Here is a 24,981-nt window from a genome sequence, read left to right on the forward strand (position 1 = left end):
AGGGAGTTCATTGATGACTTTTTCAATTTCTTTTCCTAAGATGAGGTTTTTAAAGTATTCTATGTATTGTTAATATAAGCAATTAACATTTTTGCAAATTTACATCCATTTCATTTAAATAGTAAGGCTTATTGGCACCTAATTAAGCTTAATAGCTCCTAATAATTGCTTAATTTCATCTTCTGGGGGGGGAGTTTTCCCCATCATTTTTTATATCAGTAATTTGGTTTCCTTTTTAAATCAAATTAATCAATGTTGTACCTATTTTAGTATTGTATTCACAAAACAAGCTGCCACTTTCATGAAATATTTATTAGTTCTTTTTTTAAACTTTCAATTTTATTTATCTCCTTTGACTTTTCAGCATTTCCATTTCAGTATTTAATTGGGGGGATTTAATTTGTTCTTTTTCTAGTTTTTTTTTTTAATTGCAAGCCAATTCATTGATTTTCTCTTTCTTTATTTTATTGACATAAACACTTAGTGATTTGATTTTTCCCTTAAGTACTGCTTTAGCTGCTTGCCACAATTTTTTTTTGTTGTCTCATTTTTCTTATTCCCTTTAATAAAGCTATTGTTTCTATGACTTCTTATTTTACATAACCAATTTTTTAGAATTAGAATAGTTTTAAGAAAATTTAATATATACTTGTGACTATTGTTTAAAATTTTACTATTATTATCCAGAAAGAATACTTTTTATATTTTTGCTTTTTTTAGTTTGTTTGGGTTTTATTCCTTAAAATCTGGTCAGATTTTGTAAAGGTGCCATATATAGCTAAGAAAAAGGTATACTCTTTAACAATCCCATTCAGTTTTTACTAGAAACTTTTCTAATTATTCTAAGATTAAGTTCATCTCTTTAACTTCTTTCTTAATTATTTTATGGCCAAAATTATCTGTCTCTGAAAGGTGAGAGTTGAGGTTCTACACTAATTTTACTGTCTATTTCCTTATGTGATTAATTTAAATTTTCCATTAAGAATTTGGATGTTATGCCACTTGGTAAATATATATACATACATACATATATATAGTATTGCTATTACTTTATTGTCTATAGTGCCTTTTTAGCAAGATGTAGTTTCCATTCTTATTTCTCTTAAGTTCTATTTTGGCTTTTGCTTTGTCAGAAATGATAATGCTACTCCTATTTCCTTTTGTTTTCTTTTTAAATTCAGCAGAAACATAATAGATTCTTCTCTGCATCCTTATTTTAAATGTCTGTATATCTCTTTTTTAAAAATGTGCTTGTTATAAACAATGCATTGTTGGATTCTGATATCTAATCCATTTGCTATCTGCTTGCATTTAATGGATGTGTTCATCCCACTAAATTCACAATTATGATTAGTAACTGCATTTCTCTCTATTTTATGATCATTTTTCTTTTGTTTATCCTTTTTCCCTCTTTCTTTTTATCTTGTCTCTCCTCTAAAATCCATTTTGCTTCTGACCTCTGCCTTCTTTTATCAGTCTTACCTTTTATCATCCTCTCCCTTTCTCTAATCCTTCTCCTATCCTATTTCCCATTAGATAAAATAAATTTTTATCTTATACCAACTGAGAGAATGAATGTGTGTGTATGATTGTGTATGCCTTTGTGTGTGTAGATGCATACATATAGAAGGATGAATTAGATGCAAGAATCCAACAATATATCAATATATTGTTTACAAGAGACATGTATATACACATATCTGTGTGTATATATATATATATGTATATATACATACATATATATATACACATATACTATATATATAATATTAAAAAACATGTTGTATGCACATAATATATATATGTATATGTTCCCTTTTTAAAAACTATTTAGATGTGTTTCCAGCATTGTTCAGCCCTATCATTTCTCCCTTCACTAGAAAACTTCTTTCTTTTGCATCTCTTTTATGTGAGATAATCCCTCCCCCCATTATTCCTCTCCCTTTCCTCTTTCCCCTTTTGTTACTAAAACATTTATTAACATCATCTCTACATACTCCAGTGGTTTCTTTCTAAATAGAATCCTTCTAATTATTCCTGTTAAAAGTCTTAGATATCTACATTGTTTTGGATCTCTTATGAATTATTTTTATATTTCTATACTTACCTTTTTTTTCTTTTTTGTATCTGAAAATCAAATTTTCTATTCATCTCTGATCTTTCCATTGGGAATTCTTGAAAGTTCTTTATTTCATTAAATAATCACTTTTTTTTTTTTGTCTTGAAGGATTATTCTCAGTTTTACTGGGTAGGTTGTTCTTATTTATAATCACAGATCTTTTACTTTCTGGATTATCATATTCCAAACCTCCTGCACTTTTTAAAATTAATTTTATAATTATAAATTTTTTTGACAGTATATATGCATGAGTAATTTTTATAACATTATCCCTTGTATTCATTTTTCCAAATTTTCCCCTCCCTCCCTCCATTCCCTCCCCTAGATGACAGGCAATCCCATACATTTTACATGTGTTACAGTATAACCTAGATACAATATATGTGTGTAAATCCAATTTTCTTGTTGCACGTTAAGTATTGGATTCTGAAGGTATAAGTAACCTGGGTAGATACACAGCAGTGCTAACAGTTTACATTCAATTCCCAGTGTTCCTTCTCTGGGTAGAGTTGTTTCTGTCCATCATTGATCAACTGGAAGTGAGTTGGATCTTCTTTATGTTGAAGATATCCACTTCTATCAGAATATATCTTCATACAATATTGTTGTTGAAGTGTATAGTGATCTTCTGGTTCTGCTCATTTCACTCAGCATCAGTTCATGTAAGTCTTTCCAAACCTTTCTGAATTCATCCTGCTGGTCATTTCTTATAGAACAATAATATTCCATAACCTTCATATACCATAATTTACCCAACCATTCTCCAATTGATGGACATCCATTCATCTTCCAGTTTCTAGCCACTACGAAAAGAACTGCCACAAACATTTTTGCACATACAGGTCCCTTTCCCCTCCTCAATATTTCTTTGGGATATAAGCCCAATAGCAGCAATGCTGGATCAAAGAATATGCACAGTTTGATAACTTGTTGGGCATAATTTCAGATTGCTCTCCAGAATGGTTGGATTCTTTCACAACTCCACCAACAATGCATCAGTGTCCCAGTTTTCCCACAGCCCCTCCAACATTCATCATTATTTGTTCCTGTCATCTTAGCCAATCTGACAGGTATGTAGTGGTATCTCAGAGTTGTCTTAATTTGCATTTCTCTGATCAGTAGTGATTTGGAACACTCTTTCATATGAGTGGATATAGTTTCAATTTCATCATCTGAGAATTGTCTGTTCATATCCTTTGACCATTTATCAATTGGAAAATGGTTTGATTTCTTATAAATTAGGGTCAGTTGTCTATATATTTTAGAAATGAGACCTTTATCAGAACCTTTAACTGTAAAAATGTTTTCCCAATTTGTTACTTCCCTTCTAATCTTGCTTGCATTAGTATTGTTTGTACAGAAACTTTTTAGTTTGATGTAATCAAAATCTTCTATTTTGTGATCAATAATGATCTCTAGTTTTCCTCTGGTCATAAATTCCTTCCTCCTCCAAAGGTCTGAGAGGTAGACTATCCTCTGTTCCTCTAAACTATTTATGATCTCATTCTTTATGCCTAAATCATGGACCCATTTTGATCTTATCTTGGTATATGATGTAAAGTATGGATCCATATCTAATTTCTGCCATACTAATTTCCAGTTTTCCCAACAGTTTTTTTCAAATAATGAATTTTTATCCCAAATGTTGGTATCTTTGGGTTTGTCAAACACTAGATTGCTATAGATGTACCTTTTTTTGTCCTTTGTACCTAATCTGTTCCACTGATCGACTCAACCTTTTATTCTTCCATATGAATTTTGTTGTTATTTTTTCTAGGAAACTATTTTAATGATCTAGAAAAAATAACAACAGAATTCATATGGAACAACAAAAAGTCAAGAATTTCAAGAGAATTAATGAAAAAAAAAAGTCAGATGAAGGTGGTCTAGGTGTACCTGATCTAAAGCTATATTATATAGCAGCAGTCACCAAAACCATTTGGTATTGGCTAAGAAATAGACTAGTTGATCAGTGGCATAGGTTAGGTTCACAGGGCAAGATAATGAATAAAAATAGAAATCTAGTGTCTGACAAACCCAAAGATCCCAACTTTTGGGATAAGAATTCATTATTTGACAAAAACTGCTGGGAAAACTGGAAATTAGTATGGCAGAAACTAGGCATGGACCCACATTTAACACCACATACTAAGATAAGATCAAAATGGATCCAAGATTTAGGCATAAAGAACGAAATCATAAATAAATTGGAGGAACATGGGATGGTTAGGGTTAGGGTTATTATTTCTCTAATTTCCTCTTCATTGGTGGAAAGATCCCCCTTTTCATTTGTAAGACTAACAATTTGATTTTCCTCTTTCCTTTTTCTGATCAGATTTACCAAAGGTTTTTCTATTTTATTGTTTTTTTCATAAAACCAACTCTTGTTTTTATTTATTAATTCAATAGTGTTTTTTTTTTTACTTTCAATATTATTAATTTCTCCTTTTAAATTTATTATTTCAAGTTGGTTTTTGGTTGGGGGTTTTTAATTTGGTCTTTTTATAGCTTTTTAAGTTGCAGGCCCAATTCATTAATCTTCTCTTTCTCTATTTTGTTCAAATAAGCTTCTAAAGATATTCCCCTTATTACTGCTTTAGCTGCATCCCACAAATTTTGGTGTGATGTCTCATTGTTGTCATTATCTTGGGTGAAATTATTAATTGTTTCTATAATTTGTTGTTTCACCCAGCCATTCTTTAATATGATATTATTCAGTTTCCAATTACTTTTTGGTGTATTTATCCCTAACTTCTTATTGAATGTAGTTTTTATTGCATTGTGATCTGAGAAGAAGGCATTTATTATTTCTGCCTTCCTGCATTTAATTTTGAGATCTTTATGTTCTAATATATGGTCAATTTTTGTATAGGTTCCATGAACTGCTGAGAAGAAAGTATACTCCTTTCTATCACCATTCAGTTTTCTCCAAAGGTCTATCATACCTAGTTTTTCTAATATTCCATTTACCTCTTTAATTTCTTTCTTATTTGTTTTGTGGTTTGATTTGTCTAATTCTGAGAGTGCAAGGTTGAGATCTCCCACTATTATAGTTTTGCTGTCTATTTTTTCTTGCAACTCTCTTAACTTTTCCTTTAGGAAGTTAGATGCTATACCACTTGGTGCATATATGTTTAGTATTGATATGGCTTCATTGTTTATGCTACCTTTTAGCAGGATATAGTTTCCTTCCTTATCTCTTTTAATTAGATCAATTTCTGCTTTTGCTTGATCTGAGATAGGATGGCAACCCCTCCTTTTTTGGCTTTACCTGAAGCATAATATATTCTGCTCCAACCTTTTACCTTTACTCTGTATGTATCTCCCTGCTTTAAGTGTGTTTCCTGTAAACAACATATTGTAGGGTTCTGACTTTTGATCCAGTCTGCTATCTGCCTCCGTTTAATGGGAAAGTTCATCCTATTCACATTTACAGTTAAAATTACTAATTCTATATTTCCTGCCATCATATTATCCCCAGATTATGTTTTTTTTCCCTTGACCCCCCTGAACCTCTTCCCCAATATTTAATTTATAGACCCCAGTTGTGATGCACAGCCCTCCCTCTTTAGTATCCCTCCACCCTCCTTTTAAGTCCCTTCCCCTTTCTTGTACCCTTCCCTTATTCCCCTTTTCCTTTTCCCTTTTCCTCTCCTCCCTTTTAATGAGGTGAGAGAGAATTCTCTAGAAACCAAATATGTCAATTATTTACTCTTTGAGCCTACTCTGATGAGAGTAAGATTCACACAATGATTCTCTACCTCTCTAAATTCTCTCAGATGTGGTAGATTTTCTATACCTCTTCCTGAGATGTAGTTTCCCTCTTTTTAATCACTCCTTCCCCTTTTTCTGATACTATCCCCTTCCCTTTACTACTTCCCTTTTTAAAAATATTATATCAGTAAAATCAAATTATCCATGCCGACTTTCTGTATATCCACAAGAGAGATACAGTTCTCAAAAGTTCTTTTTACCTTTTTCTGTTTCTCTTCAGTCTTGTGGATGTAGATCAAATTTTTTCTTTAAGTCTAATTTTTTTCTTAGAAATAAATGTAATTCCTCTGTTTTATTAAATGACCATCTTCTTCCATGGAAGAAAATGTTAAACTTAGCTGGGTAGTTTATTCTTGGTTCCCTTTCAGAATATCAGGTTCCAGGCCCTTTGGTCCTTTAATGTGGAGGCAGCCAGATCTTGCATGACCCATATTGTGGCACCTTTGATATTTGAATTGTTTTTTTCTTGCTGCTTGCAATATTTTTTCCTTAGGTAGTTCTGCAGCTTAGCCACAATGTTCTGTGGAGTTCTTTTTTTAGGGTCTTTTTCAGAAGGTGTTCAATGAATTCTTTCAATGCCTATTTTCCCTTATGTTTCTATTATCTCTGGACAATTCTCTTTGATGATTTCCTGTAAAATAGAATCTAGGCTCTTTTTTTGATCATAGGTTTTGGGAAGTCCAATGATTCTCAGATTATCTCTCCTAGATCTATTTTCCAGCTCTATAGATTTTCCCAGTAAGTATTTGACGTTATTCTCCAGCTTTTCATTTTTTTTTTTGTTTGTTTTGTTTTGTTTGACTGATTCTTGGTTTCTCAATGAATAATTCATTTCTATTTGTTCCATCCTGATTTTTAATGAGTTATTTTCTTCATTCACATTTTTTAGTTCTTTTTGTATATGCCCAATTGAGTTTTTAAATAAATTATTTTGTTCTGTTGAATTTTTTTTCCATTTCACTAATTTTTTTAGTGAGTTATTTTCTTTTTCCAATTCAGAAATCCTATTTTCTTGAGAATTTTTTATCTTTTCCAATTCAGAAATCCTACTTTCCTGTGATTTTTTAACCTTTTCTAATTCACAAATTTTGTTTCCCTGCACCTCCTGTGAATTCTTTATTTTTTCCAACTCAAATTTCAGGACATTGTTATTCTCTATCATATCTTCTCTTTCCTTACCCCATTTTTCTTCAAACTCTCTTAACTTTTTAATAATCTCTTCTTGTAGAGAGTTATGTGATAGGGGGCAGGTATTATTCCCCTTTAGGGTGTTATCTGCAGACTCTCTGCTGTTAGCTTCCTTGGAGTTGGATACCCGCTCTTTTTCTGTGTAGAAGGTGTCAATCATTCTCTTCAGCTTCTTACTCATTGTTAAAAATCTGTTGGGGTTTGCCCTTGGGGTAAGAAGTTTATTTATTTATTTACTAGCTTCCTCCCAGACCAGAGGTAGAATGCAACAACTCTGTGACTGGGCTAAGAGAGAGCTCTGGGAAAGAGTTCCCCTTCACCCTCCCCGGAAATGCCTCAGAGGTGATTAGTATGGCTGCACTGTGAGGAGTGCCCAGTGAAGGACCCTGCTGTGTGGCCTAGCAACTGCCCTGAAGTTTAAGGTTGAAAGTTGACAAACCCCAGCCAATGCCTCTTGTGGGGCTATGGATATCAGCAGCTGGCGTGAGAAGCCCCTGTGCTCAAATCAGAAGTGTCTGCCCAGAAACCAGTCCCTACTTCAAAGGTTCTGCTTCTCTGGGAGTTCTGCTTCTCTGGGAATTCTGTGGCTGCTAGAATTCCACTGCCTCAGGCTGAGCCTGCACTATGTGGATTAGAGGCTGCCTCGGGCTGTGTTCCTACTGTTCAGGCTCTTAACTACCCCAAGGAGAAGCCCCAGGCAGCAGAAGGTGGCTGCACAGCTGTGCTGAGATCTGTTAGGTCACTTCTGGATTGGGGTGGCTCTAGGATCTGGCTTTATATTTTAAAGTGGCTTGATTTCTCTTCTGATCTGCTGTTTTATAAGCAGAGAAGAGCTAACAGACTGTGTCAGATTCATCTATTTCAGTGGCTTCTCTGATCCCAGAGTTCTCCCCAGTCCAATCTGCACAGTGTGTTAGCACCTAACCCTGTCTGTGCTGGCCTTTTTTTTTTCCTCCCCTCGGAACCGACCTTTTCTGTTGAAATTCCAGATTCTCTTCAGCTGATAAGTTGTGCTTCCAATCCTTGTGGCTTTTATCAGTCTAGCATTATTTTTGAGGCTGATTTAACTAATTGGTAATGAGGGAAGAAGGGAGCTTACAAATTCTCGTGTATCTTCTCCACCATCTTGGCTCTGCCCCTCCTCCTGCACTTTTAACATACTGGCTACTAACACTTGTGTGATTCTGTGATTTCATGTTCTATAAAGGGTTTCATTTTGGCTTCTATGTTTCTTATTGACCTAGGAGCTCTGGAACTTTTCTATTATATTCCTGAGAATTTCCATTTTGGATTTTCTTTCAGGGGGTGATTAACTGATTTTTTATTTTTTATTTTTATTTTACCCTCTGCTTCTGGAATATCAGGCAGTTTTCTTTGACAGTTTCTTGAAATATGTGCATGCTCTTTTTTATCAGTTATATGGTAGTCCAATAATTTAGATTATCTTTCCACAATCTATTTTCCAGATCACTCATTTTCTGATAACATATTTCATATTTTCTTTCTCTTTTTTTATCCTCTTCATTTTATTGTGCTTGATGGCTCAAAGTCATTACTTCCCCCTTGTCAATTCTAATTTATATGGAATCATTTTCTTTAGTGAGCTTTTGTAATTTTTTTCCATTTGGAAAATTGCATTAGTTTTGACTCCTATCAATCAATAAATATTTATTAAATACCTGCTACATCCCAGGTAATGTGATAAAGGATGTGGATGCAAAATAGGAAAAAAGACAGATAATCCCTACCTTCAAGGACACAACACCAACAAAAGAAATCTGAAAAGGGGAGGGGGAAGGAAAGATACCTTCTACAGATGCAGGATGGAAAGGTCATAAGGAATTCAACCTAGTACAAAATGAAGAGATTGTTATATGCTTTTTCCATTTCATCAAATCTATTTTAAGGAGTTTTCTTTAGATAATTTCTATTTTTCCTTTTCCAAACTCTCTTGCCAAGTTCTCCTTTCCTTTCCCTATTTTTCTTTTATTAAGATGTTTTTAGAATTCTTAACAGGGAAGTCTTGTGAAATGGAACCAACTTTTATGATTTGCCTTTAAAATCCTCAGGTTTTGAGTCCTGTTCTCTTTCTCCACAAAAGCAATCTATGCTCAGAGTTCTTTTTGCTTTTTTGTTAGTTTTTTTTTTTAAAAGATTGAGATCTGCTCTTAGGATAAAGGGATGTCAGCTGTTTTAGATTGCCTTGGGGCTGGTGCTGTTAACTGACTTCCAGTGGTAGCTAGGCATGTCCAGGCCCTGAGATTTTCTGGATTTCATGGGTTCATTATTTGCCTTTTGTATTTGCTTTGGATATCTTGAAGCTAATCTGCTGATCCACAGGCATGTAATCAGAATAGAGTAGCCTAAGAGTTTAGCAGCAGATTCCTGTGTGCTGATGCTGCAATACTCTGACTCCCTGCCCCATCTCCCTGCCCTGTGTCTGTGCTCAGCCACCTGCCTCCCTATCTGATTAAAACAGACCTTTTCTGAAGTTTTTCCAAAGTAACTTCTGGAAATTTGTTACATTCCAAATATTTGTGGGTTCTGTCACTCTAAAACCAGTGCAGAGGCTTGATCTGGTATTGATCTGGGGGACCTTAGGAAAAATTCAGGTAAAGACGTGTCTGCTTTTCACCATCTTGGCTTTGAAGAGATTGTTGACTTAGATTTTCTCCCTTTATAAAGATCTGGAGAAAAATTCTCTGTTCTCTATGTTGAGAAGTCCTGAGGGCAGAGGGTACTGATAAAACATGTGAGTATAAAGGCAGATGTGATTTTATAGGGTGTTGCATGATACTTGGGAGTTTGAAGTCTAAAGTATAGATTGGCAGGAAATGAAGTCACTTCACATGAAATTTTATATACTAGTCTCTATCAAATCCTGGGTCACTAATATGCCACTCTTTCAATTGATATACTGCTCTAGATTAATCATTGTTGGCTGCAATTATATTCAAAACCTTTAAGTATCATCTCAATATAGTATATTTGAAAAAATATAGATAATATAAAGCTAGACTTGGGAGTCTAAAGCTCATAATCTCCTGAAATATTTCTTAGATTTTTCAATATTTGACAAGTAATTAACTTAGCAGAGCCAAAGTTTCTCCATACATGCTATATAGCATTGAAGTGGTTTATAAATGAAATTTTTTCATCATTGCCATCATTGCCATCATTCCATTATAGAGAATAAAACATTGGTTAAAAATAAAGTATCTTCCTAGTCATTACTGCTCTAAAGATATTTGTTTCACACTATCTTTAGATTTTATTTTTCATTACTGTCTAATTCAAAACATATGTTGTAGCCAGGTTGATTTCTTTTGTCACCTGATTCAAATTTGTTCTGCTAATTATGCCACCCCTAATTCCCCACATAATATTTTCTACATTTATTGCTCTTTCAAATTATTCCTGCTTGACAAAATCATGTCTAACTTCCAAGACTAGATTAAATTACTTTTTTTCCCCATAAAAGTTTCCCTAACCGTTATATAATATGTTTTATTTCTTCTTTTTTATGAATTCCTAAAATACATTTTGTATGTATCATTTATTCTTTACATTGGATAATCTCTGATCAAGCTTTTCCTATGACTATGTGCTAAATCTACTAATCTTTTGTAATCTCCTTGATAAGGTAAACTCAATAATTATTATTTTCAGTGACACAGTCAATAGTATATTATAATCAACTATACCCAATTGGCATACTCAATTCAATGTTATAGTGTTTGCTCCCTTTAGTTTCCTTTTCTGTAAAATAAAGCTTATAGTAGCACTTACCTCTCAGGGTGGTTGTGAGGATTAAATGATAATATTTCTAATTAAGAGTAAAAGCAATACCTGGGAATGTTATTATGAGACTATATTTTAAAGCCTTGCATAGAGATAACTTTTATGATTATATACTTAAATATTTTTTCTTCAAGAAATTAATTTTAAAGAAAATATCTCTTATTGATAGTTTGGAAACTCGTATGTTATTTAAAATTTTAGAGAGAAACTATGAAGTTAAATGACTTGCTCATGATCACCTAACTAAATATGTGTCTGAGGCTGGACTTGAATCGAGGCTTCTTAAGGTCAGAGCTGCATTTTTAAGTAAAATGATTAAAATAGGTAGATAGAAATACCTATGTAAAATAGTACTTTTGGATATCAAAACCCGAGGACCAAAGTTTTTATTCCTTAATGTCATTCTCATTAATTAACTCATTTTTCATAGTAATTTGAATGACATTGTGTTATTTCAGGCATTACATTATTTAAGGAGCAAATTTTTTAAGTTAGTCCTCTTTTGGGGAGCAGTCATCCTTGAAAGTATAGTCTATTAAGTTCAAATGTGTCAATGATGTATTAGTTTGAAAGAACAACAAACTGGCTAACAAAGCATTTTCCAACCTGTGATCAAAATATTTATGTTCATTTGTTAGTCTATTACCTAAAGAATCTTCCAGGATTCAATTTGTCTTAATGCTTTGCCCCAAGAAACTTTGATTCTTCCAAATCATACTGAATTATACAACCATCCTAGAGATAAGGATCCTAATATCCATTTGAACAGTTCCACTAGAAGAAATTTCAAAATATCTTTAATTACTCAATTTAGTTTTTTTTTAAACAATGTGATGCTAATTGTTTATTAATTGTCTATCCTCACTCTATTAGTGTGGTATAATGAACTAATCTCATACAATCTGTTATGACATTTCATTTTCTGAAAAACTATTATCACCTTATAACCTATCCTTCACTTGACTTGAATATTTACTCTCTTTTTAGGTTAATTCCTAACTGTTTAATCTTATAGTCATAGCTCTTTTCTGTATCTTTTCAAACAAACAAACAAAAAAACCCAAAAACCTCTCTCATAACAGTTTTCTTTCTTTATTTGTGGAGTCCAGAACTGGATAAAGACATTAAGTGCCTTTTTGACAAGTGCTAAATACAATGAAGTATGAATTATGTATACCTTACTTAACTAACAAGAATCTTTGTCAGGATGAGGCATTCTGGTTAGCATGTTCTGGTTAAGTAAGAATATATATATATATATATATATATATATATATATATATATATATATATATATATATATATATATATATATATATATATATCACAAACTTATACACATATATTTATATATGTGTATATATTCATGAATTCTATTCATGAACATAAGCTATTTGAGTTAAAAATAAAAATTACATATTTTCCTTTTCTTTTCTTTTCTTTTCTTTTTTTTTTTTTAAGAATAGGAAGCTATTACCCCTCCCCCTTCCTTACTTGAAAATCAGTACAAGGCAGCATGCCATGAATGGATGTGCCTACAGCTTAAAATAAGACTTTTTATCAGTTTACATAAATTAAAAAAAAACCTGTAAGAATTGACTTGTTTAATTTAAGGGGTTATGTCTTCCATAGACATGAACATACACATAAGAGATTTTCTCAGTGAGGAAATCTGGGGGTAGGATTACAGAAGAAAATATATTTCAAAGGGTTCAGAAAAAGGATAAATGGAATCTCATGAAATAGGATGGAGGGAAAAGGAATTTTTTTCACTTTCTATTGTATTTTTATTTATTTTACTTATCTTGTTAAATACTGTCCAATTTGGCTCAGCAGCACTTGCAAACTGAGTGTTTGATACTTCTGGTATAAGTTATGAAGTTATGAAGACTGGAAATTTTTGGGGAGGGGAAGATTATAAAAGATTATTGGCTCTTTTTCCTATGAATTTATTTTTATAAAAAATATTTATTTGTTTATTTTAACACACATTGCTTAATGAATCATGTTGGGAGATAAAAATCAGAACAGAAGGAAAACCCATGGAACAGATTTTTTAAAAAAATAAAAAAGAAGTGAATATAGCATGTGTTAATTTCCTTAGTATTTTTTCTGGATGCAGATGGCATTTTTTGTCCAGAGTTTATTGGTATTGCTTTGAATGACTGAACCACTTTCATAGTTGATCACTGCACATTCTTGCATTATGTACAATGTATTCCTGGTTCTGTTTGTTTTGCTCAGCATCAGTTCATATAAGTCTTTCTAGGCCTTTTTAAAATCTGCTTGTTCTTCATTTTTTTATAGAACAATAATATTCCATCATCTTCATATACCATAACTTATTGTGGGTATTTACTCATTTTCCAATTCTTTGCTATCACAATAAGAGCTGCTACAAACATTTTCACACTTATGGGTTCATTGGAGGGAGAAGGAATTAGTCTAAGGTGGATGGGAAGCTCTTAAGAATAAAATTATGAAGACAAAAGAAAAAGGAAAGAACTATGATGAAGAGGGAAAAGGGAGAATTTTCTGAAGAGACCAATGTAGGTGAGCAGGTCATTTACCAAATTAAATACACAAATAAATCAATAAAAAAAATCTGTCCCAGGCACTATTTTATGCACTAGAAATGCAAAGAATAAAAATGAACCAATACAAGATGTAAAAGCATGTAAAATACCTTTTATTAAGTAGAGAATATTTTACATACATACACATACAATTCTAAAAATTATTGTACACTTTTAAGTTCTAATGGGACCTAAAAGGTAAATAATACTATGAAATGACATTCAAGCTTTTTAGAAATACCCTGTCTATACATATATGTATAATATATAAGTATGTAATTATTTATTTATGTGTATAATATGTAGATATGATGCAAATGTGTCCAATAGGGAGAAAGTGACTTCAGAGAGAAGGATGATAATATCTGGGATTAAGAGTTGAAGAAATACCTCATGTTGAAGGTGTCACTGGAGATAAATCTTAGAAGAGACAAGGAATTCTAAGAGGTAGAGAGGAGAGCGAGTGAAATTGAGGCTTACAAGACAACTACTGCAAAAATGGTTAGCATTTTTACAAGTGACTTCTATATCACTAAAAAGCAGCCTGATCAATTTGAAGTTAGTACTAAACTAAAAAGAATAGCATACTTGATGAAGGGAAAAATACTCAAAAAATCTTGATGGGCAATGCTAGAATATTGGGCTGAATCAAATCAAATTAAATTCAATGGGTAAAATATAAAGTCTTATATTTGCATTCAAGAAATTAACTTCACATGTACCAGGCAGGGGAGTTTTGTTGTTTTATAGTCATTTTACAGTCATGTCTGACTCTTTCTGAACCCAGGTGGAGTTTTCTTGGCAAACATTTGGAATGGTTTGCCATTTCCTTCTCCAATTCACTTTATAGAAAAGTAACTTAACCAAACAAGGTTAAGTTACTTGCCTAGGATCACACAAGTAGTAAGTGTCTAAGGCTATATTTGAACATAGGCAAATACAGTGCAATTATTCTATACTCTGTACCACCTATCTGCCCTTGAAGATTTTAGGGAATTATAAACTTAATAAGAGTCAGGTCTATGACACAACATCCTAAATTGCATTTTATTTACAATTATAAGATAATATTGTGCTCTGGTCTTTATCATTGTTTCCAATTCTAGATACCACATTAAAAAAAAAAACTTGTTAAACTGGATATATGTTATACTGGATAATATTCAGAAGAGTATAACCAGCATTGTTATAATCATGTCATATAATGATTTAAAAGAACAGTTGGTCTAGAAAAGAGAAAATTGAAAATGTAACTGTTCTCTTTAAGTATTTAAAGACCTGGATAAGGGATTAAAGTTGTTTTGCTTGGCTCCAAAGGGTAAATGGAGCATTGTAAAGAAATTTCAATTCTATGTAAGGACAAGCTTCTTAACAATTAGAGAGATCCATGTACAGAAGGAGTTGTCTTAAGAAGTAAAGGATTACCCCTCAAAGAAGTCTTCAGGAGAAAGGCTAGATGGCCAGTTGGTGAGATCTGTTATACTGTGAATTATTTGATCAGGCCTAGATTGGATAAAGGGCTACTGAGTTTCTTTTCAACTCTGGTTCATTAGATTCATCTAATTTCCAATTCTGAAGGAATTTCCTCTCATCAATCATTCACTAAATTTCCTACCCCTCAAAAATCTCTCTTGCATATCATATTCAGAAAGTTGTCAACCAAGTTTCTCACTGGTCTTTAATGAAAAGAAACCCATCATCTCTCAAGGGAATCTATTTTAGAGATAAGGACATTTACAAGTTAATTCTGGTATGAGACTTTTGAAAACATCAGTGCTCATAATTATGTTGATTTTTTCTCTCTTCTTCTTGTAATGTTTTATTGAATTGAAGGCAGCAAGATGAGGCACTGGATAGTTCATTGAACTTGAATCAGATAAACCTGAGTTCAAATTCAATCATAGACATAAATATAAGACTGTGGGAAAAGATTTTAACCTCTGTTTGCCTCCAATTTCTCTACTGTACAATGGGAATAATAACAATATCTAACTCGCAGCATTGCTGTGAGGATGAAATGAGGTATTTGTAAGGCCCTTAGCGCAATGTCTGGGACATAGTAAGTTCTATAAATCCTTGTTTCCTTCCCTTTACTGATGATATGGAATTATTTTTCCAATTTTCCTTCAGATAAGTTTCTGTTGAGGGAGTGTAGGATAGAGAGAAAGGTAAATGATTCCCTTGGCTTCTAAATGTTGGTGATTCCCTTTGATAATTAAATAAAAAAATTAAAATGGTATATTATATATTTAGAAATTTTCTGATGAAGTGTAAAGTACTTCATTTTGTGATTCTTTTGTAACTTTAATTGATTTTCTGAGTGATTTATGAAGCATTTGTCTATTTCTTTTCCTTCCGAAGTCTTCAAAGAGCTTCTGTTTTTAAAAAAATTAGTTCTTTTTAAATTTTCCTATTGCTATTCTACCCTGAGAATTCTCTCTTAGGCAAGAGAAAATATTTAAAGGTTTGGATAATTTGAGTTTGGGGTAACCAAAATTTTATTATCTATCCTCTTATTTTAAATATTTTAACTTGAAATTAGTAAAATCTGAAATATTTTAAGTGCTTATTTGAATCCTAGCCAAGTAATTTTATCAGAGTATTCATTTTATATTAGCAGTAAATCATTATGTTCTGAATTTTAAGGAGCAATTAGTAACAATATAATAATTTTTTCTTTCTAAAACTTCTGTTTCTCTAGTATTTTATTAGTTCTAAAAATCACAGAATTATTATTACAAATATTATTATGAATAATTTTAAATTAAATGAAAGAATGTATATGTTAAATATGCAATAGCACTGGAAGAGACCCAAGTCCCTTATTTTAGAGATGAATAAATTGAAGTATAGAAAATAATGATTTATTCAAGCAGTCAGAGGTAATCAGTAGCAAAGATTGGATTTAGATCCACATTCATTGTCTCAAATATGGTCTTCTTTCCACTATGAAATGCCAGGATCTTTCTTAGTGCAATTATCAATAAAAAGAAACATAATGTAATTAATTTGTGCCATGTTGAACTAACTTATTTTAGTCCTTAACTGATCAAAAAAATACACAAAGTTAAGAAAATGTGGTTAATTAGGATCTTATAGTCTGGAAATATCTGCTTCTGAACATGATGTGCAAAAGAAAGGCTCATGATATAAATAACAAAAGAGTCTGGCAAAGAAGAGAGGGGGGTCACTGGCTGGGCCAAACACATGAAAATGATAACCAGAACACATGGCCATAGCCATGAAAAGTTTTGAGGAGATATGATTCTGGCCCTTTTTTTACTTCTTAATAATTTTCTCTCCCCTAGCTAAGCGTAGATCAAATGTCTTCACTACATAATGAAATAATCATATCATTCAATCACTCAAATATTTACTAAGCACCTATTATGGGCCAGGAATTGTACTAGGTATTTAGCATATGACAAAAGCAAAATAATTCTAGCCATCAATGAGAAAATATATAAATATATATATATATATATATACATATATATATTCTTTATATATATTGACTATTCATAAATCTATATAATGTGCTATATAATGTGATATATATATATATATATATCACATTATATAGAAATATATAAAAAAGCTAAATGTAACCCTGGAGAGGAAGGCACTTTCATTTGGAGGAAGGGAGAAAGGAAGAGAAAGGCCTCATGCAAAAAGAGACATTTCTTGGTGAAAAAAATTCCAGATATTTCCAAGAAGTGCCTTTATATAAATTTCCATAAGGGTATTTGATAGGAAAGAAATGTAAACAAATTGGTATATTTTGCCCCCAAATGGAATTTTCTCTAATTGTCTTTGTCTCATGGTTTTACTGCAATGGAAATAAGCTAAAAGTGATATCATGTTTAGTGCCCAGTTCTGGAGAAAGAAAGATGTCCTAAAATAGGATAATTTTTTTCTCTATAAAATAAGGATTTTTATTTTGGTTTCTTTCTAGAATGGGAAAATTAATTTGCCTCTTTTCTTTTCTTTAGATGAAAATGAATATAAGATAAAATCCCAGAATCTTACAGTGGAAAAAGTTAGTGAATTTAATACTAAAAGGGACCTTGAAGTCCATCCAATCCAACATGTTCATTTTACAGATGAAGAAATGGAAAACCAAAGACATTAAGTGGCTTACCTCAGGCTACACACCTAGAAAGCATCAAATCACAAATATTGATTCTGGCTGATTTACAGAAAAGAGATTCTGTGCACAATGCTGACCACAGAATCACTATTTATGAATCACAGTCTATGAAATAATGGTCAGATATTACCAATATAATTAGTCTACATATATCCTCTTCTTTTAAATAGTTATTTGAAAATTGTGTATTAATGTTCAGTCTAACCCTGAACTTAAAAAAACAAACAAACAAAAAAAAACTTTTCCATTGCATTAGTCTTTGGAGAAGATTGGCACTTCAGTTCTAGCTTTCTATACCTCGGCTTCTTAAACTATGGGTCACAGCCTCATATAGGCTCTTGTAACTGAATGTGGGTGGGTTGTGAAATTATGATTTATTATCAGTAAATGTTTGATATGTGTGCCTATTTTATAAACCTATAGGTATAGGGTAACAAAATTTTCTTGGATACAACAGGCTCACGAGTGGAAGAAACTCTAATTTAGACTACATAAATAACAATAATAATAAATAGTTGATCTTTCTATGAATTAACATTGATAAATTGCTTTATGTATCATCTTATTTGATCCTTGCTGAGGCAGAGTTCTATTATTATATCCATTTTTTCACATGATCATAAAATTTTGGAGTTGGAAAGGGTCTTAGAAATTATCTAATTTTAGACATGGCTCTTTTCAATAGTGAAGTGATTCAGATCATTTCCAATGGTCTTGGGTTGGAGACATCTAAGTGCACCTAGAAAGAGGGCTGTGGAGACTGAATGTGAACACAACATAGTATTTTCACTTATTTGTTGTTGTTTGCTTGCATTTTGTTTTCTTATTCATTTTTTCCTTTTTATCTGATTTTTCTTGTGCAGCATGATAAGTATGGAAATATGTATAGAAGAATTACACGTGTTTTACATGTATTAGATTACTTGCCATCTAGGAGAAGGGATGGGATAAGGGAGGAAGAAAAAAATTGAAACACAGTGTTTTGCAAGTGTGAATGTTGAAAATTATGTATATGTTTTGAAAATAATAATCTTTAATAAAAACTAAAGAAATTATCTAATTTAATTCTCACTATTTTCTAGATGAGAAAACTGAAGTTTAAAAACATTACATGCAATTCTTAGTAGAGTCAGGTCTGGCTTCTAAGTTGATCTACTGTAATAAGCAAAATAGTTTTTCACATTCAGAAGAAGTGAGTTTGAAGATCTATTCCTTTTATAAGTTTTTGAACTTTTCTGCTCCTAAGTTTATTCATCTTTAAAAGGAGAGAACTGGACCAGAACAAGCTCTTTTCAAGTTCTGAATCTATAACCCCATACTTATCTTACAATAACCTATATTATTAAGTATTATTAAAATATCTAATTTGATATTTTAAAATTATAGAAATCCCTTTATTTAAAAATAATCTTTAAAATATTTCATTACTAAATTATTTTATTTCATATATTTACTAAAAATTGAAAAACATTTCAAAACTTGAGTTGAATTTATTCAGTCAATAAATTTTCTTTCAGAAAACTTTTAAAAATTAAAAATTAAGTTAAATAAGAAATACTTCATTCAGTTACTGTTCTTTGGTGCTGGAGAAGTTCTAGAAGCAAATGAAATATGATTCCTCTTAGTAAAGTGAATCTAAAAAGCTTCCAATGTAAAATGAAAGGATTGGAGTAGGTGGCCTTTAAGATGCCTTTTACTTCTAGTGCTGTAATATTTTCTTGATGACATATAATTAGAATATAAATTAGAACCTGATAAATATATAAGAGAAGAAAAAAATATTTTGAAGTAAGATGTAGTACAAATCCCTGGAATGACTTGCAAAGTAATTATGGAAAAGTTAGAATATAATTTGGACCTTAAAGAATGGGTTAGATGCCAAAAGAAAGAAATTGAGGGAACACATACTAAGTATCTAGAACACTAGGAGGAATAGTGTGACAATAGTCTGTGGTTCAGGGAATTGCTAAGTTTGCCTCCAATGTAAAGGGTAGCTAGATGGTACAGCTGATTGGGCTCCAGGTCTGAAGAAATCCAACTTTAGACACTAACTATCTGTAAGTGATCAAGTCATTTAAATCCATTTGTCTGCAAAATGTCTGGATAATTTTCCATTTCATCTCACTTTACAGTGGTGGAAACTGAAGGAAACAGGATTAACTTACTTGTCCACTTAAGTTTGCTTACTAAAAAACTAGTGTTTTAGATCAGATTTCAACTCAGGTTTTCCTGAATCCAGGTTTTGCATTCTATCCATTGTGCCATCTAACTTCTCCAAAGCTTTTAGACAATGAAAACTATTAAAATTTAATTTGTTTGTTTTTTGTTTATTTTGAGTCCTGCTTTCTTGTTCTTGTTTAGTCATTTCAATTTTGTCCAACTCTTTGTGACCCCATTTGTAGTTTACTTTGGCAAAGATATTGGAATGATTTGCCATTTCTTTCTCCAGCACATTTTTAAAGATGAGGAAATTGAGATAAACAGGGTTAAGGGCCCAAGGTTACACAACTAGTAAGTAACTGAGGCTGAATTTGAACTCATGAAGATGAATTTTCCAGATTCCAAGTCAAGGTCTCTATCTACTGTACCACCTGGCTCCGCTACTTACCATCCTTATTTTCTACATTTTATTACCCAATCATATTGTCAGATCAGCTATCAATATTGATCCCTCTATTTTTCAACTTTCATTAGAACCCAAAGTTTGCACTCCTTCCTTCCTCCTTCCATGAATCCTTATATTCATTTGAGTTAAGCTTATTTTCTAGTATAGGACTTGGATTCTAACACAAGTTCGTTTCAACTTCTGGGAAAAGAATGGAGGAAAACAGACTGTGTGTGTTTGTGCAAGTGCTCTTTCCAGTTCAATAGCTAATGCCTCATCACAGAAGGACTTGGGTGACTCAGTTTGCTTATATCTTGCCTAAAGGCCATGACCTAAGCTACTTTCTGGTTCCAAGTTCTCCAGCTGTTCTTGATCCTCTTTGGAACTTATATGCCAGAAACCCTGGAAAGCAGCAGCCTTTTCATAAAAGCTGCTCTGACTTGGTGGTCAGATGTGAGCCATCTGTTACAAGGAACCGCCCTTCTCAGATGCAGGCTTATTACTAGTAATAAAGGCCTTAAAGGTCAGAGCACTTATGAAGATGCTTCTAAGTTTTGGTTCTTTTTGACAAGTAAAGGCAGATGCTTTTGTGCATCTATCTGACCACACAGGGAGGCACCTGCAGTAACTGGACTCTTGCCAGTACAATCCGGTATTTCTTTCAGTAGAAAGAAAACTTGTTATAACTGCTAGAAATCTCAGAGGAAAAGCTGATCTCCCAAATGGCTTTACATTTGGGACTTTTTTTTTCCTCTGCGATGGTCTTTTTTATTCTTCCCATATTGCTCCTCTCTGTTCTAGATTCATTTACCTGAACATGTGGACTTGCAGCTTACTCTAACTCTAGGGGTACTCTTTAGATGGACTTGCAAAACATTGTCCCTTCTACTAATATCTGGTATTTGGCTGATTTTTTCACATTTATCTCAATGTGTGGCTGCTTTGTAGTAGACTTTTAAAACCTTATAGGTCAGAGCTCTTTAGCCAAAGCATTTGTATAAGCTCCACTCCCTTAAAAGAGTAGATATTTCCAAAACCTTCATAGCTTCCCACCACCAAAATTAAAAATAGAAAAAAAGAAAAAATAAAACAACTCACTCTTTTCCAGTTCATGGGAGTTGGTCCCTTCAGTTCCTCTTCCCCAGAACTCATTTTCCCTAGCACATTAAAAGAATAAGAATGGATTCCAGCCTCACTTTTTGCAAAGTTTGTTGATCTTAAGTAAATAGCATTTTAAAAGTTATATAATCAATATCCTTGAAGGGAAAATGACCTAAAGGAACCTAATTAATGAACTTAACTTCTAAATCTGTCTTTCTGTTATTTGCCTACAATTTTTTGTCCTCTAGATTAAGTCTAGAAAACATTCTTCAGTTTTTAGAATTCTCTTCCTCAAAGTTTAATGTGGGTGACATCTCTTTCCTGAATTAATTGGTTCTTGATCTCTGAAAAGGAAGATTGAGAATTTTCCAAAAAAGAAAATAATCTTTCAATATCATCTTTCTAGTTCTGTTCTTTGCCCCATCACACTCTATTTAGTATCCATACTTATATGTCGTATCTTTCTGATATATTGTAAAATCCTTAAGGGGAAGGATTGTATTTCCCCACCACTCTGCCCACACTTTAAAATTATCAGCATTTAGTGTAGAGTTTTATACATATAGGTATTTAAGAGATATTTGTATAATTGAATTCTTCTTTAATTGCATTGATTAAATAGTTTTTTTTTTCTGATTTATTTGGAACTAAACTTTTTATGGGATCTTGAAAAATCAGTTAACCACTTTGAACCTCATCTGTAAAATGAAGGGTTTTGATTAGATAACATCTAAAGCCCATTTAGCTCCAATTGTAAGTTCTTATGATTCTAGAAATGTTCTAAATATGTGGAGAGTTGTTGCCATTTTAGTCTCTGAAGTTCCTCTGCCTTTGTTTTTTTTCATATGTATTTTGTTTTTCATGTTATTTATTTGGAACCATGGCACACTTGGGGCTCTATATTAGTTATTTTATTGATTGTATATATATATATATTGGTTAAATACTTGCCTTTACTTCATTATATATTTATTAAATTCATCCTGTTTGTCACATTCCAGAGAGGAATATGAAGATATGACCTAGTTTCTGCTCTAATAAAGTTTACATAATATTATAGAGGAGATGACATGTATATAATTAATTATAATACAAGTTGTAAAATGAAAGTGTTTTAAGGGACATTCAAAGGAGACAATTGTAATATCAGTTCAGCAGATAAAAGCCTCCTTTGGAATGGATATATCGAGAAAAAGATTCATTTAATAGTTGGCCTTTGTGCTAGATCTTGATGAATGATTGGGCTGGCAAGATGGACAGTTATCTTTCAAAAGCTTACAATCCAGTAGAAAAAAAGATAAAAAAAATACAAATAATATAAATAAATATAAATACAATGAAGTGGAATGATTAGAAAAACTCATTAATAAAATAAAATTTTCTTCACCTATTATTAATTCCTCCTAGCTTCTGATTAATCATTCCCACTTTAGGCTCTCAATTATATATATATATATATATATATATATATATATATATATATATATATATATATATACACACACATGTACATTCATTTTTAAAAACATATTTCTTTATGAATCATGTGATGGAAAAATCACAATAGAAAAAAACTAAGAAAAAGAACTTAGTATTTGTTGATTTATATTTAGTCTCCATATTTCTATCTCTGGATTCAGATGGCATTTTCTCTTCAAAGGTTATTGGAATTATCTTGGATTACTGAATTGCTGAGAAGAACCAAGTCTTTCATAATTGCTCATCATACAATCTTGCTGTTAATTTGTACAATGCATTTTAGGTTCTGCTTATTTCACTCAACATCAGTTCGTGTAAACCTTTGCAGGCCTTTCTAAAATCAGCTTGTTTATCATATATTTATAGAACAATAATATTCCTTTATTTTTACATACTATAAACTTATTCAGCCATTCCATAATTGATGGATATCTACTTATTTTCTAATTCTTTCCCACCACAAAAAAAGCTGCTGCAAACATTTCCATACATGGAGGTACTTTTCCATTCTTTATGATTTTCTTAGGATACAGACTCAGTAATGGCACTGCTCGGTTAAAGGTTAAAGTTTTATAGCCCTTTGGACTTAGTTCCAAATTGTTCTTCAGAATGGTTGGATAATTTCACAACTCCAACAACAATACATTAGTGTCCCATTTTTTCCATATTCCTTCCAATGTTTATCATTCTCTTTTCCTGTGATCTTAGGCAGTCTGCAAGATGTAAGGTGGTAACTCAGAGTTGTTTTAATTTTCATTTCTCTAGTCAATAGTGATTTAGAGCATTTTTCATATGACTGTAGATTGCTTCAGTTTCATCATCTGAAAATTATTCATATCCTTTGACCATTTGTCAGTGGGAGAATAGCTTGTATTCTATTTATTATTATTTATTATTATCTAATTTATTTATAATTCAATTTAGTTATTATATATTTTATTATTGTATTATTATTATCATTTATTGCATCATTTTATTTTCAAAACATATACATGAATAATTTTTGACATTCACCCTATAAAATCTGTGTTCTACTTCTTTTCCCTCCCTTTTCCCTCCTCCCCTAGTCAGCAAGTGATATAATATGTGTTAAATATGTGCAATTCCTCTATACATCTTATCTTTTTTTTTTTTTTCCCTGAGGCTGGGGTTAAGTGACTTGCCCAGGGTCACAAAGCTAGGAAGTGTCTGAGACCACATTTGAACTCAGGTCCTCTTGAATTCAAGGCTGGTGCTCTATTCACTGCGCCACCTAGCTGCCCCTCCTCTATACATCTTTCCACATATATGATTCATTCTGCACAAGAAAAATCAGATCCAAAACAAAAAAAAAAATAAAATAAAATAAGAAAGAAAACAAATGCAGAATAGCAAGTCAATTATCTATATATTTTAGAAATGAGACCTTTATCAGAAACACTAGTTGTAAATTTTTTATTAAAGCTTTTTATTTTTAAAACATATTCATGGATAATTTTTCAACATCGACCCTTGCAAAATCTTGTGTTTCAAATTTTCCCTTCCTTCTCCCCACCTCCTCCCCTAGATAGGTAGTCTGATTTATATTAGACATGTCAAAAATATATGTTAAATCAAATATATACATACACACACATACATGTATACACTTACCATGCTGCACAAGAAAATCAGATTCAAAAGGGAAAAAAAATGAGAAAGAAAACAACATGAAAGCAAACAACAACAAAAAGAGTGAAAATTCTATGTTGTGGTCAACACTCGGTTCTCCCAGTCTTCCCTCTGGGTGTAGATGGCTCTCTCCATGACAGGATAATTGCAACTGGCCTCAATCATCTCATTGTTGGAAAGTCATGTTCATCTGAATTGATTGTTGTCTAATATTGCTGTTGCCATATACAGGGATTTCTTGGATCAATCTTAGCATCAGTTCATGTAAGTCTCTCTAGGCCTCTCTGAAATCATCCTGCTGGTTGTTTCTTACAGACCAATAATATTCCATAACATTCATATACCACAATTTATTCAGCCGTTCCCCAACTTATGGGCATCCACTCAGTTTCCAGTTTCTTACCACTACAAAGAGGGCTGCCACAAACATTTTTGCACATGTGGATCTTTTTTCCTTCTATAAGATCTCTTTGGGATATAAGCCCAGGAGAAACACTGCTGGATCAAAAGGTATGCAGAGTTTGATAGCCTTTTGGCT

The sequence above is a fragment of the Sminthopsis crassicaudata genome, chromosome 1 (genome assembly GCF_048593235.1).
Source record: "Sminthopsis crassicaudata isolate SCR6 chromosome 1, ASM4859323v1, whole genome shotgun sequence".
Taxonomy (NCBI): Eukaryota; Metazoa; Chordata; class Mammalia; order Dasyuromorphia; family Dasyuridae; genus Sminthopsis; species Sminthopsis crassicaudata.